Raw genomic sequence first — 18,121 nt, 5'->3', positions numbered from 1 at the left:
TGTCTTACATCAGGCTCCTCCTCCTCCCCCTCAGGCTCCTCCCCCCACTCCTAGCCCCTTTGGGCTGATGACCTGGTAACACCCCCTGCCAAGTTTAGTGTTTGTTTCATCCCCACGTGTTTCTCATAGATCTCGGTCACGCACACTCCCACCACCCCCAAGGGCAAGCTCTGCCCAGTCTTCTGTCTTGGTTAGGCTTTCAGACCAGCCCCTTTGGGGAAGCACCTACTTTCCTGGAACGACTTGCCTGTTTGTTACTGAATCCACAGTGCCCGACATAGAGTTTAGAACTCATTACACTCTAATAATGTTTGTTTGATTAAATTGGATGGAAAAGCCCTGAAAGAAACTATTGAAACCGTATTTCCTCTTGTAAGATGCCAACTTTGCTGGATTAGAATCATCGAATTAAAGAGACTGTGCCCTTCCCACTCCGTGTATCATGGAGACTTAAAGATGCTCAAGAGCTTATTTTGGTAGCTTACCAGGGGCGCTGACCGCTGCCTTCTAAGTGCTGTGCTCAGCAGAGTGGACCTGCAGGCAGCACACACCACGAGTACTTGCGTGCTTAAAGTGTGTGGACCTTAGCAGCTTGACTTCGCCAGATCTCCGGTGCCTCGTACCTGGCCATCCTCTCTTCAGTCCGTCCCCCATTGATAAAGTAGGGGAAGTGGCAGGGAAAGATAAATATCACGTTATCCACCTTTGGGCAGATTTGCTGGTGGATTTGTCTCCTGATTAGATGGACTGCTCAGAACCTCATTCAGGTGGAATCACACAGCAGGCAGGCCCAAGGAGCTCTCTGAATTGGAGGATTGAGTTCACATTTCTTGGCCTCCTGTCACAGTGGCCTTTGAAACTTTTAATCAAGCAAGTCCGAGATTTGCCATTGGTTAAAAGGTCATTGTCACTTCTGGGATTCTGCTGTCCATTCTTCACTTCGGTGAACTAGGCAGCTGAGCGTCTTTGAAGTGGATGATGGTGTCGGCTGGGAAACAGTACTAACGAGCTTCAGGAAAGCCTACTAACAATTTTATTCCTTCAATCACTTTATTGTCAGTAACATGAAGGATCAAAGATTCATAAGAAATGCTGTTCACTGTAGGAATATGAGCTCAGATAGAGGGTTACTGGTCGTAAGACACACACCAAAATAGCTAGAAAGCAAGTTAGCTGTGTTAGGAGACATACGATGAACCAGGAAGTGTGATACGTCCTCAGGAAGAGGATTTCATCTCAAGCTGGGCCTGACCTTCTAGCCCTTTTAAGATTCTGTTCCCACAACTAGGTCCGTTGATTTCCAGACAGGGTGAGCAGCCTGCTGCCCACCAGCCCTCCCTGTGAGTCCCGGCCAGTGCTGACCGGCTGCCTGGACAGTCATCTTTGCTTGCAGCAGCGTCTGGGAGCAACTGCCAGCCAGACTGACCTGCTAAGTTTGATTAGTATTCAGGGCTGTGGTGCGCCTTCTGTCACGTGGTTTCCTCATCCTGAAAAGGAGGTTTCCCAGCCTGTGTTCCTGAACCCATGCCTTTGCAAAACGTCTGCTTCTTAATGTGTCTAAAATACTGTGTTCCTGTTAAGTAACTCCTATTCTAATGGCTCCTGTCCTCAAGTTCCCAAAGTCACGCAGTCTCCCTTTACCCCAACTCTGCCTCCCTTATTCCCCCCCAAGTTTCTGTAATTAATTTTCTAATCTTTACTGCTAATTTTGACTCCTTTTCAAAGGATAAGTTGTTAACATCAGTATTTGGAAGTTGTTTAGTCATTGCCAGTTATGCACCAGCAAATGATTAAAAACCAGTTTCTGACTATTGCATTGCACATGTGCATCAAGCTGGGAACAACTATTGCTTTTTATTACATATTTTATTAGTTTCATGGAGCTAAAGTTGACATGTAATGTGCTTCACCTATTCAAAGCATGAAGTTTGATAAGTTTTGATATATAGCATACATCTGTGAAACCATCACCACAGCCAAAATAATTAATATATCCATCACCCCCGAAGTTTTCCTTTGTAAAAATAAACGCTCCTTTGTAACTGCACCACCCCACTTCCGCAGGGAGCTACTGATTCCCCCCACTTTGTATCACTATATGTTACTTAGCATTTCCTAGAATTTTTTGGAAATTGAATCATACAGTGTGCACTAGATTGTTTCTTCATTCTAGTCTAGATTTGATTTATTTATCTTTCTTGTTAGTTGACAGGGCATCCAGGCCGGTGAGTGAGGCGTATGGAGAGAGGTATCTTAACAAACTGCGGCTCAATTTGTGGGTCTACCCCCTGTGAACAAGATGACACCCATTCAGAGTTTTCAAATGTGCACTTCTAAAATTTCTATCATCAGAATGTTACGTTACTGTATAGCTTAAGTTTGGAGTCCTTCCTGAAAGTTTTCTCTGATAATATAGTAACATGCCTTTAGCAACCACCACCATAAGGTAGTTCCCTACACGTAGGACATGGTATCCGGAATCTGAAGTCGGTCCTGTTGCATTAGCACGTTTACCATATTAGGGTCTAATTAAGCCACAAAATATTTTGCACATGTCTAAATCATATTTGGGTGGAGCTAGTATGTGTAAATTAGCAAAGATGCTCAGGCATTAGGTTCCAGAAGGAAATAGCTCTGGTGTGTGTGTGTGTGTGTGTGTGTGTGTGTGTGTGTGTGTGTGTGTGTGTGTGTGTAATACTGTGTATCTGTGTGTACAGTAGTACGTGTCTGGAAATCAGCCATCTCATTCATTTGGAACACTTAACACTTTTTTTTCACAATGTTCAAATCATTGTCCTTTATAATCTTACTTTATGATTTATCTACTAAAATAAGCTCCTTATTTTAAGCGTTCCCAAAGTATAAATCACTTTATATTTGGATTTTTTATCCTTTACTTTGCACTTAGTTGCATTAATCATAGCTTCTTTTTTTTTAGAGTTTTTTTTTTTTTGAGGAGAAAAAGATCATTTTTTTATATTTGCTGAGGGAGCAATTCTTAAGCATATTTAATAGGGTTACCAGGCTGTAGATATGAAGCCAAACCACAGTCTAAAACTAGCAGTTACTGTCTTACAAAGCTGCCTTCTTAGGGTTAAAGGTTATATTATGTCATGAATCAACCTGGGAGATGGGGGGGAAGAGACTCATGTATAGGACATGTTCACCTTGACCATCTCTCCATGGTCCAATTGAAATGGGGAGATAAATAGAGTAGATACAGAAGCTGAACAAATAAAGCCTCGGCGATGAGAATCCCGAATTATAGGTCATATTTTATGGCACATTTGGGATCCTTGGCCGATGACAAAATAAAACTTGAAATTCACAGCAATAACTTTAAGATGATGAGGAAAGAGCACTGTCATTAATGCAGGGATTTGGGGATGATTTCCTCAAAGTGTGAGTACAGTGTAACTGGTTCATAACTTTTTTTTTTTTCCACATTTTCATGTGGTCTTCACATCATGTGCCAAAAATCATTTTGTAATTTCCTTCTTTGTGGAGAATTCTATATAATATTAAGAGATTTGGTAGTAATAATAATAGTTTTGGGTAGAAGTCTTTTTTTTAACTGGGGAAAGGCAATAATCACATGTAAAATTTTAGAATAATTAGCTTCATTGTAAGAGACCCTGTGATTGAAGTTTTCTGTGAAGTTCCAGAAACACAGTCAGTCTGAGTAAAGAGAGCGTTTAGGTCAATCAGTCAAAAAAAATATTGTGAAGAAAATACGTAGAGACTTTTTATAAACCCTTCTCGGAGGTGAATATATGACTTTAATTTCAGGATCATCTTTAGAAAGAACAAGCTATAAGGGACATAATTCATCTACTTCATAACATTGAGGAATTAAGAGACACGGAAAACAAGCCCAAATTACCAGTTAACCCTTTGATAACTTTAATCTTCTGGAAAAATTTGTGTTTTCTGTGTCTCGAAATGCTATCAAATTACATGCAATGAACAAAGTGCCTAGATAATCTAACAAAGTGATACCAAGGTAATTTTTCTAAATTACACAGCTGCATTCCAGGCTCTGCCCCAGATACTGTGTTCGCGTTAATAGTCCAAGGCTGTGCACTGTGGGCCCCTAATTACTAGCAATCGGACCAGTCATTTTCTGGAACCAGTCTCTGCAGAGTATATACACCCAGAGGATGCTCCCACGTACGACCTGGATGTCCCTGGGCCCCTTCGGTTTGTGGGTCCAGGATAACTTTACTTTCTAGGAAGGGATTCTGGTAGGCAGTGTTACAGGAGGGTACTTTGTATTAGGAGCAATCAAAGCTTACTGGTGATTTTCAGTCATTGTGAGGGTCTCCACTCCAAATTGGGTACCAGGTCCTATCGATGCTACCCTCAGTAGTCTTCTGAGTCCTTCCCCAGATGTAGTATCTTCTCCCCATCAAATCCTTTCCTGTTTTCCCAAACACCCTCCACCAATTTATCCATCTTTGAATTTCCCAACCTTTGCTGCTATTTACAGACAGCAGGGAGTACATTGCTATTGTTGCTCAATGTTCTCTGTGTGAGCTGGGCATGGGTACTGGAGGAGGGAGAGAGGGCCCTTAGGAGAGGAGAAAGCCATTCATAGACAAGAGGAAAAGGGAAGGAAATGGGAAACACACATATTAGTACATCAGGTTTGACTCCTGGCACACAGATCTGTCTTTCTTGCCACATGAGCTTCTCAAAAATCAGGTTCCATATTCTCTTCACCCCTGTATCCCCAAGGTCTGCTAAATCAAATCTGGGCCCCAGTCAGATCTGTTGCATGAATGAATAAATAAATTAATATAAATGTGGACATGATGGCTTATGTAGATTACATATGCTTCTAGCAAAAAAAAAAAAAAATACCCATGTTCAAGGGAGAAGAAATCATAAAGCAGGGCACACAACAACCAATTCTTAGATTTCCCATGCATGTGAGCTTGACAGATAGAGTTCAGATAGTGCATTAGGGTACAGTATTGAATCCCTGAGAGGAATATTAGCAGCAGTAACAAATAAGGGTCCAAATACATTATGACTTAATCATAATAGAAGTTTATTTCTCAGATAACTGTCCAAAGTGTTTCTGATTGGCAGGAGGTCTAGGGAATGAGGCCCCTTCTCTCTTTTGCCCCCCTTTCTATCCCTCTTTTCCTGTTTCCTGGGACGTTGTCACCAGCCAGCAGAAGGGGAGGAAAGAGGGTGGAGGGCGGCACACCTGTTTCTAAAAGCCTTGGCTGCTCATATTCCTTTGGCTGGAGCTCAGGTAGCCTAGCTGTGTGCCAAGGAAGAAAAAGAAACAGATTTCTGAGAACTGTTAGCTGTCTGTGCAGTGTGCATACTATATACTATATACTATAGTTTTTATTCTTCCCCCAGATTTGTCTTATTCATAGGTACTATGACTCCATTTTCTTCATAATGACAAGAGATTGAATATGTTGGTAGGAAAATTTATGGCCAGCGAGGTAGAATTCATCAATTAATTTCCCTGTCTAATAAATTGCACTTTTCTAGTTAAGTGAATTTCTTTTGTTCTCTAGGCACAGGAGATATTAGAGTGGAAAGAATTACAGAGGCTATCTTCATAGTTTAGGGAGAACCTGCCACTTGGGCATAAATAAAGGTGATTTAACGGAAAGTTTCCTTGTTTTTTAATGATCTGCCGTAGGAAATAAGAAGTATAGAGTGCTTTATTTTATAATTTTGCATTACAGCTATTTTTATTTATTATATTTGAAATAGTTCTAGTTAAAATGTGGGACAGATTCAGTCTTTATGGTTTAAATTTAAATTTCAAAGCAGTTATTGTTAGTGAGTGTAATTCTTCAAGGAGTGTTGGTTAATTGGGAGAACAAAATGATAGCTGTCATTAAATATCATATCCCTTAAACCATGTCAAAAATTGGGTAGCTTAGTCTTTTAAATCAGTCTCCCTGATATTTTTTTCTTTGGTTTTAAAGTTCAGATATCCTTCTTGTTTTGGTTTACTCACTGTGAGCCAAAGTTGAAAAGATCAGCACTTAAGGTATGTTCTTAACTTCACTACAGAATCATTTCCGTTGAAGAAATATCAATGCTTAAATAAATCCATTTCACTAATGATCTTTCAAATATTTTCAAAACTCATATGTGAATCCAAATACCTCCTACGCATGACTCAGTCCTGTTTGTTAAGGATGAATTCATCAGATTTCAACAGATAATTACTGAGCTCCACTGTACACCAGAATGTATCCTAGAAACAGAGGGACTCAGAGATGGATAATGTAAAATTCAGGCCCTCTGAGGGCTTTCATTTGCAGACAACCTAAGTATCCATCAGTGAATGAATCGATAAAGAAGATGTGGTATATATACAACGGAGTATTATTTCGCCATAAGAAGGAAGGAAATCCTGCCATTTGCAACAACATGGATAGACCTTGAGGGCATTATGCTAAGTGAAGTAAGTCAGACAGAGAAAGACAGTGCTGTATGAGGTGACTTAGATGTGGAATCTTAAAAAGCCAAACTCATAGAAACAGAGAGTAGAATGGTGGTTACCAGGGACTGAGGGGTGGGGGGCCCAGGACCTCATGCATGCTAAGCATGTGCTCTACCACTAAGCTCTTCCCTCCCCGTCACTGTGCATGTAGGTCATTATCTTTGCTCTAGCACCTTAGTACTGAGATGGTGTAGATAAAACAGGACTTCCAGATGCTTCTGTTGACTAATGCACTGAAACTACTAGAAGGGCAAACTTGTTGCCAAATCTCTTTACCACATTGGAGCCCACCTCTGAGCAGCAGGATGAATTCCTGGGAAACACAACCATGAAAAACTACAAGTAGATACATGCACTGCAATGTTCACAGCAGCACTATTTACAATAGCCAAGACATGGAAACAACCTAAATGTCCATCGACAGAGGACTGGATAAAGAAGTTGTGGTAAATTTATACAATGGAATACTAGTCAGCCATAAAAAAGAATAAAAATGCCATTTGCTGCATCATGGATGGACCTGGAGATTATCACTGTAAGTGAAGTAAGCCAGAAAGAAAAGAAAAATATCATAATGATATCACTCATAATGTGGAATCTAAAAAAGAGACGCAGATAAACTTATTTACAAAACAGAAACAGACTCACAGACATAGAGAACAACTGTGTGGTTATGGGCTGAGGAAGAGGGAAGGAAGGGATAAATAGGGAGTTCAAGATTTGCAGATACTAACTACCATATATAAAATAGATAAACAACAAGTTTATATTGTGTAGCACAGGGAACTGTATTCTATATCTTGTAGTAACCTATAAAGGAATATGAAAACGAATACATGTCTGTATATGTAGGACTGACACGTTATGCTGTACACCAGAAATTGACACCACATTGTAAACTGACTATACTTCAATTTAAAATTAATTAATTAATTAATTAATTAATTAAAAATAACATTTAAAAAACTGTAAGTAACGTGTGGCAGCTCTGCTCATATAGGGATTGTTTTTCCTTTGGGTCCCTTCACATCATTTCTCCAAGCACTGTATAAATATTTTTTAAAAGTTTAAGTGTGTCTGTGTGTGTAAACAATGATGTGATGGAGTAGTGGAAACAGTGCTGTAATGGTATTTTACTTCCAGATACAATACCTGGCACTTAGTAGCCAAACAACTGTCAGTTATCATCCCTCTCCTCCTTTCTTCTTTATATCAGATAATCAAAAAAATGTAGTCTAAAGGTTTTTTTTTTCTCCTTTTTAAAACACATTACTCAGGTAGAGAATTAGGCTGAGTCCGTAAGATCAAACACTCAGGATAAGAAACCCTTTGATCTATCATTTGTTGGTGCCCCAGTGATAAAATCTAATTGTACAACTGATCTGATTGATCACAAAGAAATAGGTTGTTCAAGAGAACAAAAAATATAATTAGTCTGGAAGAAGTTTGATTAAGTGACCTCATATTGACAGGACCAAACAGTGGCCATTAGTCTGTGTGGCTGAGAGGTTTTGGAGCACTGAAACAAAGCAAATCTGTCTTTAAGAAACCCGTAGTCTGTTTCACTTAATTGTAATTGGAAGGAGTTATTGGTTTGCTCAATTGACTTCTTTTTGGTATTTTGTCCCTTCAATTATTTATGTGGCGGAGCTGTGGTAGTTCATTACTAGCTGAGAAGCCTGTTTCAAGCTAATGGGTGCTTTAACAGAGATGGAAGCAGTGGTTATAATAAAATGGTCTGAAAGTAGATCGTCTGTCAGAGATCTGACACTTGCTCAAAGCCAGTAGATGCCATCCATCAGTCCATTTCCTGCTTGAGACCCACCCAAAGCTCTATCCCACGACTTCTCCAGATTCAGATACGGGGAAGCTGTAGTGTCCCGTTTATGTATTGGCAGCAGTGAACTCATTTCTCTCAAAGCAGTATTTCTTGTGATACAAGTTTGTCAGTTAGTTCACAAATAAATACAGAGGAGCTATTTTGACTGTCATCTTCCCATTCCTGGTGTGCCATTCAAAGCTTGTTTTCCTGAATAACCCATAAGTGAGCTCATCAGAATGCAGAAAGCCTTTTTTAGTGCTACAGTAATAATTAGATAGCTGGCAGGGAATTATTACACAAAGGCACTCTAACTGTCTTACTCTTACTGGATAGTTTGAGGAAATCAGCTTCCTTTTTCTCCTTCTGGAAATAATCTTGAGGTGGATCAAGTAGGCAAGCTAATCCTTGCTATTCAAAAGTGGCTGCCCAGGAAAGCATAGAAATCAAGAGTTTCCTGTTTCTACCCTGATTAAAAGCAGTCTACTTCGTATTATAGGACTAGCAGATTCATATTATCTTGGGAGCCTAGCTGTAATATCATCTAATAAATGAAAAAAGCATGCCTATTTTAAAAGTAGGTACTTGATCACAATGTAATAAATGAATAAATGTTTTAGCTGATTTGCTGGTATTTGTAGGAGTAAATCTGGAAGTTTTTGCTCAGCCAGGTTTTATTTCAGTGTCCTAGTTTTCAATGATCAGACTGCCGTAATGACCACCCTGTTTTTTGTGAGACATTTGACGTGTACTTGTTAAATAAGTGAATGACTAAAAGTTTTCTAAGTCCCATATCCCGCACATTAAGCTAATCTACTTTGTAAAAGGGATGGAAATGGCAACGATGTTTAAGTTTAAAGGTGTTTCCAGAATTCTGTTTTATTAATAAATGTTTTGTTCAGCTTGGTGCTCATACATCAGAGGCAGTTTCAATTCTAGGTTAAACCAGAAGTATTTATTCTTAAATTTACATCAAGAGGCCATTGGAAACGCCCCTCTGCACTGTTGACAGCCCTCTCTCCTCTCCGGAAGCCCCCTTCTCCCTTACACTTGGGATATTTCCACCTCCTCGCTAACAATTCCTCCTGCAGTTCCTCCTCCCTTTTCCACCCCTCCATTTCCCCCCAAGGAGTGTCCTTGGTTCTTTCTTGTCTCTTTATAGTCTCACCTTCAGCAGTTTCATCCACCTGTTCCTAGTTCAGAAGCATCTTGCAGTACCAGTTCTGATTATATTATCCACACCTCTCCGGTCCTGGTATCTTTTTCCAGAACTTCTGTCTTATTTATCTTTTCGTCCAGATACTATTAGCAAAATTGCTATCCTGCTGTTCTCAACATTTCTAAAATGAGGCTTCTGAAAGTTCTTCAAAAATATTTGTATGCGTATGAAAGAAAGTAGACACATGGTTAAAAAAAATCAACACAGAAGAACTTGGGATCAAAGGCAATGTCCCCTGACTCCCTTCCTGCTTACCTTCTAGCAGCTTTTCTGAAAGGAGTTCCTCCCTCATCTGAACTACAAGCCAAAAGATGACCTGAGAGACCCATTTCTTAGATCTCCCAAGGATGGTACATGACTAGTACCACACCAGCCACACAGGGGAGAAGTCGATTCATGATTTACACAGGATGCCTCAGGGCATTGGAACTTAATTCTCTTGCGAAAGCCCAGTTGAGACGAGGTGCTCGGGGGGACCACTTTCCAGTTCTCCTCATATAGTTACACCACGCTTTGTTTAACTGGTCAATTTTAGACGTCATCAGCAGACTTCTTTTTATGATGGATGATGATTCTCCTCTTTTATACCATCCTCCTTCCATATTCCCTTTATTCTAATGTAAGTTACCTTTTCAGCCTTCACCAATATATTTTTCATCTTCATTTCTGATTTTATCTACTATGGACAGTTTTTCTTGTTTTATTTTCTATGTAAAATAAAGATGCTGGTTCTGCTCATCACCTCTGTCACCCAACTTCTGTCATCTGCTTTCTCCCAACTTCTGGTTTTTGTCTTTTTACGTTATCAAGATTGACAAGTTCTGTTCAGTAAGCACAATGAAGTATCCCATGTTCTCACTATCAACTGGGTTTAAAATGTGGAAGGTCCCTAGCATTTACATCATTGTAACCATGTAAATATTATTTACTAGAAGGAAATAATAGTCTATTATATATATATTTCTTATTTTAAAAACCTTTTGTTTTATTTGTTTTTTCTTAAAGTTTTTAATTGAAAACCATTTTTCTTTTATACTTCATCATACATTCATTGTTTAAAATAGACTGTCATATCTTCTGGTCTATAGACTTCTGTATCAGTCTGCATTCAACCAGGAAAATGAAGCCACTACAACCATTATGGGAATAAAGAGTTTTATATAGAAATGAGGGTTTACACAGGTGTGGAACAGCGTAGGGGAGCTAAAGTCTGCAAGGGTGCACCCAGAGGATTTGAGAAACATTCACTTATCACTTCAGGCTGACACAGGAGAACTAAGGCAGAAGGCAGAGCTCATAGGAACCACTGACACTGATCACCGTGACTTCCCAAGAATAATGGCATCTTCCTTCTTTCTCTCCAGCTAATCTCAGGAGTTCCACTCATTGTTAAAGTCTAACACAGAACCATGCAGAGAAAGGGTCTCTGGGAAATGTAGTCTCCAGCCTTAGAAATGAAAAATGGTTGATAACAGCATTTATCTCCTACAGCTTCTCCCCAGAATACTTTCCTGCAAAAATCCTCCCTGAATGAGAGGTAGGATCAGAGCAGAGGTATGACACAGTCTGACATGTATTTTAAAAGAATTATCTGGCTGCTATGAATTCAGAATATAGGAGGGGGAAGGTAGAATCGGGTATTTATTAGGTTGTTACATTAATTCACGTGGGAGATGGTGGAGACATGGGCGGGAGTAGTAAGCATGAAGGTGTTTGGAAATGATGACTAGATTCTGGATAGATTTTGAAGAGATATTGCCAATAGGATTTCCTGATAGATCTGATAAGAGGTGTGAGAGAAAGAAAAATTAAGAATAAATCTAAGGTTTTTTGCCGGAGTCACTGAATGGGGTTGCCATTTTCTGAGATGGGAAGATTTTAGATGGAGGAGTTCAGTATTCAAGTAGAAATATTGAGTGGGAAATTGAAACACAGGTCTAGAGGAGAGAAGAGAGCTCTGGGAAGAAAATATAAGTGCGTTAACATGTCATATTCTTAGAGCTGCTGTAACAAGCACCACAAACTGGGTGGCTTAAAATAACCTCGCAGGAATTTACCTCGCAGTTCAAAATGAAGGTGTCAGCAGGGCCGTACTCCCTCTGGGGGCTCTGTGAAGAATCCTGTCCTGCCTCGTCCAGCTTCTGTTGGCTGAAGGCATTCTTTAGTTGTGCCTCTGCCTCTGTCTTCACACGACTTCCTGTGCCTTTTCTACATAAAAGTACACCAGTCATTGGATGTAGGGCTCCCCTTAAATCCAGGGTGATTTCATGTTAGGATCCCCACCAAATTGTATTTGCAAAGACCCTAGTTCCAAATAAAGTTACATTCTGAGTTCTGATTGGACATGAATTTTGGGGGGGAACAGTATTCAACCCACTATAGTTAGTTTTCAGTCCACTGATGGCGGTTGGGTATTTAAAGCCCTAGTATTAGATAAAATCATTAAGAAGTTAATTGATGGAAAAAGAAAAAGCTGAGAGTAGGTCCCAAGGGAACTCAAACTTTTGGAGATTGAGAAGATAAGGCCTGCAAAGAGGACCAAGAGATAGAGGCCAGTGAGATAAGAAAGCTAAGACAGTGGTGCCTCCTTGCAAAGGGGAAGGAGTATTGTAAGGAGAGAATGATGACCTACCGATAGGTCTTTCTCTACCTGGATTAAATTCCATTTATATTGTGTGTGTGTGTGTGTGTGTGTGAGAGAAACAAACACATTTTCTGTACTAATTTTCTCCATTTAATATTTTGGTCAATTTTTTGACATAAATATTTGAAGTAGTCCATAGTAGATAAAACAAGAAATGAAGGTGAAAACATATATTGGTGAAGGCTGAAAAGGTAACTTTTTTGTAGTTTGGATGCGGAATTCCTTTCAGAAAAGCTTCTGGAAAAATGAGAAAGTGTCGTCTTACCATCTTGTTACTGCATCTCAGTGAAGGCTCTCAAGCTGACATCCCGGCCTGTGTTCCCTTCTGACCTAGCAGGGCTGGAAGGGTGGCATTCTGAGCTTGCCGCTTAGTTATGTGGTATTACTAACAGATCATTCATTCACTCAGTAAATGTTTATGAATCTCTAACCATGTGTCCAGTTCTTTGCTAGGTGTTAGACATGTGGTAAAAAAAATACACAAACATAGTCTGTGTAGAACATATTCAAAAAGACAAGCATTAATATTTATACAAATTAGTATTTTTAAACTATTATGATACAAAGGAGCTTTTCAGGGTAAAAGAAATGTTTTAGATCTTGGTTGTAGTAACGGTTGGGTTACATGTCAAAAATCATAAAAGTGTTGGTGATGTTTTATGTATATAAATTTTGCCTCAATACAGTTGGCTTTAGGTCTGAGGAGATAATATATATAATATGGTGACCATAGTTGGTAGTGCTGTGTTATATAATACAAATTTGCTAAGAGAGTAGAACTTCAGTGTTCTCACCAAAAAAAGAAAAAAAATAGGTAAATATGTGAGGTGATGGAAAGTTTAATTAACTCGATGAGGGAATTCTTCCACAATTTATACATTTATGAAATCATCATATGTACACTTTAAATATCTTACAATTTTATTTGTCAATTATACCTTAATAAAGCTGGGAAGAAATAACGTTTTTTTTTTTCAAGGAAGATGAAAAAAAAACCATTTAGGAATAAGCCCAGGCCAAATATGTAGAAGGCGTCCTTTCGGAAATCTATATAGACCATAAAAATATAAAAATCATTCAGGAAAGAGGAAATACATCATGTGAATGGATGAAAAGATTCAATAATGTAAAGATGTCAGTTCTCCCCAAATCAATCTATAGAATCAAGTCAGACTTTCCCCCTCCCCGCCTCTTTTTTTTTTGGTGAGAAATTCACACACTGATAGAAAACCCAAAGAGTCAAGATACTTCTGGAAGGTGGGGGGAAAAGATAGGAATAACCTGTTATGAGCCAGGTACTGCTTCTCCTGTGAGGCCTTGGAGAACCAACAGCAGTAGTTAATAGGAAATTATTAAGAAACATGTTATTTATAGTTCAAAAATAGAAAGCTCTGAGAAGTTCAGTAAAATACTCAGTTACATTGCTGACAAGCCAAAAGGTTGGAATTCACTCATGTTAAGATATACACTGAGATATCTCAAAGCATAGTCTGTTTCTGGTTTGCCAAGTGATGGTCTTGAGAGGCAGCCTCATGGGGAAGAAAGAGCCCTGAACTTGGTGTTGAAACAGTTCTGGCCCGCAGTGTGACCTTGGGCAGCGTGTTTGTTCTGCCCCCTTGTTTGTCCGTGGCAGGGGGCCAAGAATATCTCACATCGCTGTTGTGAGGACTAAGTGATGTGATGAAGAAATTATGCCTTTTTTTTTACAGCAGACATTAACTTCCTCGTTATGAACTGTAAAGTAATGAAAATAATTTTCACTAAATCCCAGTGTTATCAGTCACACTGTGAAGAGGATTTTTACAATTTTCAAAGTTTATTTATATATATAGTCATATTTTATTTTCAAAAAATGTATATGGGAAAATCAGTCTTCTTATGAAATTTTCGACAGTATTTTACATCCAAATCTGGCATAGTTATAAAAAATACTGTGATGCTCAAATGAGTTTGCATTCCTTGAGCGTGCTTATCTAAATATTGAAAGCAGATTCTTCAGAAGCTCAGCAAAAGACAGAGGAAAATGACCTTGTGATTTAAAAAAAATAATCTAGACAGCAAATACTCCACATGTGGGTAATCAAGAGTTGATTAATTGTTTTCAGGATGTTTAATTGCCTACTGTTTATCAATATAATTTAACTACCAGTGCATAGAATAGTGATATAAATAGTCCAAGTACTGTTTTTTATGAGAAATGTTGTCAGGTTCATTTTCATGATAAACAGTATGAAACACAATCCTCTCATTATTTGATTTTATCATTAAAAGTACTATGCTCATTTTTTTTAAAGTATTGCATTTTCTTTTCTTTTGTTTAGAGTAGCAGGTTCAACAATGGTGAGGGTTTATTTTAGGTATGGGTGGCTCTAGACATTTGCACATATTTTTGTTATTCTTAGTTATGTTGTTACAATGGAAGTAACTGTTACTATGCATGAGAAAGGGTTTGTTTATCATTCAGGTGTCTCATTTTATAATTACATTTAATCTTACCAAGAAATAATGTGTCACTTTCTAAACTGATCCTTTAAATTCTGACGTGAAAAGCCATTTTCAATTGGCAACTTCTGAAGCCAGTGGCCTGTGACATTTAGATGGCACTCAGTCTTGTGTCACCATACCTGAGGGAGACAAAGAAAACAAGATACTGACATATGTGAGACATTTTAAAAAAAATTCATACATTTTCTCTTCTTGCTCTTCTGCTTGTTGGTTTGTTTTTAATGATTCTTCAAAACATATGTGCTTCCTAGAAAATCTTATCCCCACAGTGCCTTCCACTTTTATTATCCAAGTCGATTTTGATCCCTGGAGTATGACTGCTATCCATGACTGCTGTTCGATGGCTAAATATCTTTTGGATTTTAGATTCTCTGTGCTCTGGGACAGCATCTTAACATCGTCACTGTTCTAAATGTAGCTGCTGAAAAAGTTCTAATTGTCCCTAAGGAACTAAGAACTAGTTTCTTTCCAAGACAGAATATATAATGAAATCACAGTTTTTCATAAAATTTATTTTTAGTTTTTTATATAATGTACCTACAGAGTATAAAGTTAAGGTCCTTGTAATCAAGACTAAATCATATGAGCTTATACATTCTGTATTTTCAAATACTCTTATTCAGTTTGGAAAGTAATTTGTTCCAACTTGGTAGTTCTTATGTGGAATAAAATAGTAACATTTTTCTCCCCTAGGTCTGCTGTTCTAACTCAATCAATTGGTTTTAATTGATCTAAAGAAAGTATCAAAGAAACAAGTTCTTTGAGTATTTTTAATACTATTTTCTGTTATTATTTGATATATAAAATACATGTGCTTATTCAAAAGTTCACATAACATTTATATAATTCAGTAATATTTATATTTGTGTATAGGTAAAATATACTTAGTTCTTAAATTGTGCATCAGATTTTTTCACTTACTAAATGTTTACCGAGTAATAAAGACATACATCCCATCAAATAGCTATGGGTTGGGCTGTGTGTTTTATCTTCAGCTTTAATTAGAGCCATGAGCCCAGCAAACATACCTTGTGCCAGGGAGTGTGTACTTAAGCAATTCAAGCACACTTTTTGTTTTCCCCTGGGTTTCACCAAAGTAGAAAAGTTTGCATAAGCGAATCAAAATTAGCAGGAACGTGAAAGTGTAACATGAAGCAGTATATATTATCCAGCTGATTTTTCTTTGCTATTCTAAATGGTAGGAAGTATATAATTTGAGGCAAGACATATGTCTACATATACTATATTTTATACATTGAGTCATATTTTAAATGAATTAAGACATTTCACTCCCTGGGAAATTACTCAGTAAATCCTTGTGAGATGTGAATAATTGCTCCATATTATATCCTGGTGTTTTCAAAACTTCAATCATGTGTATACCACCTTCATAAGTTTTGTCATATTCATATACCATTTATACCAATATTTACTTAATGTTGCTTGTAATATTGCTCCAAGTTTATATACAATTTCAGTATTGTACTATTCGTATCATTTGCTGTCAATGGAAATAATTCAGAAATAGAAAAATGCAGCCATTAAAATAAAGCATTTGCCTCTTATCACCTAAATACCACACCAGTGATGGCAGATGTATCACGTGTTGGGAAACACTGTCCTGTATGACTGTAAAGTCAGACTTTCATAAATTGAATTTTCTTAAAATAAAGCACAATTTAGGTAAGTAGTAAACCCGGTGAGAGCAGGAATTATTTCTGGTTTGTGTATCGTTGTTTCCCCAATCCTTAGCACTTGGCATATAACAGATACTCAATAAATATTGAAAGGTAAATGAATGAGTGGCATCTATTTGCATATTCATCCTTTAAAATACTACTTAATAGTAATAAATAATACAATAATGCTCACAGCTGTATGTGAAGGTACATTATGGCCAACTTATGTTTGTATCCCCAGTCTCCAAACACTGATATACTGCATAGCATTTCGATTAAACTTTATTGGGTGTGTTTATTGCTCAAGGAAGGTTGCTGTGATGTAAATAAAAAGAAGTGGGGATGAGACATTATAGGGGTGGGCCTGGTGATTGGAAAGAGCGACAAGAGAAAATGGTGAGGAGTAAAAATTGAAGTATATATCTGTATCGTGGGACCTGAGGTAGCCCAACAACTGTGTTGCAGTAAGAGAAAAGGGCTAAATTAAAGGGTAAACAGAGATATGAAAGTTGCTTCAGTGGAGAAGGCTCTGTTCCTTTAATGGTTACTGCCAAATTACCAATGCTAATGACCAAACTCTTTTTAAAAAGAGGTAATCTAAACCTCCCCCTCATGGCCTTTTTCCAATAAACTCACTTTAAAGCTTAAATTCATGGACAAAGCTTTTGTCCATGCAACTAAGAAATGACATAACCAATTTGCTGCACCATTTGGGTTAGAAGAAAAGACCATGTAAAGCTGAAATGAACATAGCATTTTCGTTTCATTTATAAACCAGAGGTTCATCAGTTAGGGAAGCCGCTGAAATACAAATAGGCTCAGTAAATTTACGAGACCTTAGGAAATGGAAGCAGACCACATCAGCCATGTGTCAGGAAGTCAATGGTTAGCTGGTTTGGCCTCTAACAATTATTTTGACAACAGGAATTGCCGGCAGTAGCAACTGACTCTTCAGAAGGGGAAACAGGCAAGCCATTCATAATTCAGAAATAATGTTAAAATTTTGCAATGATATAAAATATTTATTTATTTATTTATTTTACTATTACCTAATCTAAAAGAACAGTTTGCACCTTGTTTTAGCGAAGGAACTCTGGGCTTATCAAGAAGTAAATAAGTGATGGCTTATTTCTATTTTTTTAAACTTATTTATTCACTTTTTCAAAAATTATTCAAAAATGTGTCTCTTTCAAGATTGAACAAAGGAAAAGAGAAAATTTAAAAAGAAAATGAAAGGAATATATACTTCCAAGAATTTGGAGTCAGACAACACTGAAATACGAAAGCAGTAAATACTGCGGAGCTGGAGTGGATTGTCTTGGGGGTGGGGGTAGAAAGGACTGTAAAAAGCACCTGATCTTTCCTTCAACGTGAGGAGCATCATGCTGGTCGCTACAGCAGGGACTATGACGAGGTGTGGGAAGCATGTGAGAAAAGGTTATTCTTGGCAAGTGGAACCTGCAGTCATGGCAAAGGGTTGTCAAGATGGATATTTTTGGCAGCTCTGATGGTACAGCACCATCAGATCACTTAGCGACGTCTAAGTCAACCCCAAAGCACCTGGAAGGTAGATAAGAAGAAGGGGACACTCTGTAAGGCGACTCTAGGACCTCTCTGTGATGAATTAAAGAGATCTGGGTGGGCATCAGATGTTCCCATTAATCAACAGACTGAACAAGAAGAATAAAGGGCTTACAACACTTGGGAATAGTAATAAGCCACTGGAGGAGATGTATGAGACTTAAGGTACATACTCTGTTCAAACAAGTTT

General features: G+C 38.1%; 1 protein-coding gene across 4 annotated transcripts in view; it reads left to right on the top strand.

Annotated features, from left to right (window-relative positions):
* The window catches only part of NELL2 (neural EGFL like 2), a 288,111-nt gene that overhangs the window by 247,337 nt on the left and 22,653 nt on the right, over positions 1-18,121 (top strand). The window lies entirely within an intron of this gene.

The sequence above is a fragment of the Camelus dromedarius genome, chromosome 11 (assembly GCF_036321535.1).
Source record: "Camelus dromedarius isolate mCamDro1 chromosome 11, mCamDro1.pat, whole genome shotgun sequence".
In the NCBI taxonomy this organism is placed as follows: Eukaryota; Metazoa; Chordata; class Mammalia; order Artiodactyla; family Camelidae; genus Camelus; species Camelus dromedarius.
This window is presented reverse-complemented; position numbering and strand designations above follow the sequence as displayed.